At 44.1% G+C, this 1474-nt stretch overlaps 1 non-coding gene across 1 annotated transcript; it reads right to left on the bottom strand.

The window, feature by feature from the left end:
• Window positions 1-405: 405 nt before the first annotated feature.
• trnat-ugu (transfer RNA threonine (anticodon UGU)) lies at window positions 406-478 on the bottom strand. The gene has a single exon. It is a non-coding gene; the product is annotated as a tRNA-Thr (tRNA).
• Between the last annotated feature and the right edge of the window lie 996 nt (window positions 479-1474).

Consider the following 1474-nt stretch of genomic DNA (forward strand, 5'->3'; position numbering starts at 1 on the left):
GATTTGAATGAAGACAGTGTAGTACGTGTCTTCTTCTACGACGAAAAACAACACACACAATTTAGCTGTGGTGACCCCTGAAGGGTAAAAGCCGAAAAGAAAGGAAGAAACGATGCTGGACCAAACCAGTATGTGTCGAGATTGTGAAAACAATAAACCACTCATTTATAAACGGTGCTGTACCTAAAGCAAAAATAATTCAATGAAAAAATACAAAAGCCAAACGATGAAAATACTACTTTCAAGAGAAGTTTTACAGATTGGCAGCGAAGGCTTTTGCAGGACTGGTAGTCATTTGAAAGATGGAGGCCAACGTGAGGAGAATTATTCATGAAATCGAACTATCTGACGTCTCGCCTTTTAATTTGATTTATTCAGTAAAGAAGCACCGAAAATAAAATGTTCAGGCCCCAGCGAGATTTGAACTCGCGACCCCTGGTTTACAAGACCAGTGCTCTAACCCCTGAGCTATGGAGCCTTCGGTGCTTCGTTGGACATAGAACTACATATTAATACGTGTGTCTCCGGACACCAGTCCAGACGGGAGTAAAGTGTGGCTTCCACAAGAGGGTACGATTCACAAGACGTTGACTTCTCACATCCCTGATTGTGTTCTGGAACCAATATCCAGTTGGTAAAATGCAAACCTAAAGTGAACATAAAAAGTATGCAGCCAACATGAAATCTGCTCAGACAACCTCCTCGTTTCATTGTCGTTTTTTCGTCGAGTTGTGTGTGAGATGGCGATTGGCAGCAGGGGTCGGGGGTGGAGTGATTCAGCGTGCAGTGCGGGCCAGTTTACACCAAACTCACATTTGGATATGCCAATTGCCACACTGCAGTGAAAAGCTGTGCGCGAGAGGAAACATGCAGGAGGGGTGATTCCATTTAACGACGATTATTATTTTTCGCATTTTCTTCTGGGAGACAATTGGATGGGTTTCCTACATGGACACCAGTTGTTTTTACACCAAAAAGGACATTGTTACGGAGCCCCTAAGGGGACATCGAAGAAAAAAAAAAAAAACTTTGCGAGATCTCGCAAAACTTTGCGTTCCCTCGCAAAACTTTGCGTTCCCTCGCAAAAGTTTGCGTTCCCTCGCAAAAGTTTGCGTTCCCTCGCAAAACTTTGCGTTCCCTCGCAATACTTTGCGTTCCCTCGCAATACTTTGCATTCTCTCGCAAAGATTGCGAGATCTCGCAATCTTTTTTAAAAAAATGTGCGTTCCTGTACTTCCGGGTCAGCTTGGCTCAGGTAGACGGTCGCGCGCGCTGCTTATTGAGAGAAGGCAACAACTCGGCGCATCATGGAGGAAGACTTGGAACACTTCTTGCAGTCAAGAAACGTCCCTCACGTGGACATTGCACGTATGAAAAGCGACAAGGTGGGCATACAGCTACAAAGTCTGATGTAATAAGCAAAACAAGAGAAACATGGACATTTTTTTTCGAAGTAGTATTGGTAGTAGGTCAA

Source organism: Hippocampus bargibanti, linkage group LG10, assembly GCF_051943395.1.
Source record: "Hippocampus bargibanti isolate YZ-2025 linkage group LG10, ASM5194339v1, whole genome shotgun sequence".
Taxonomy (NCBI): domain Eukaryota; kingdom Metazoa; phylum Chordata; class Actinopteri; order Syngnathiformes; family Syngnathidae; genus Hippocampus; species Hippocampus bargibanti.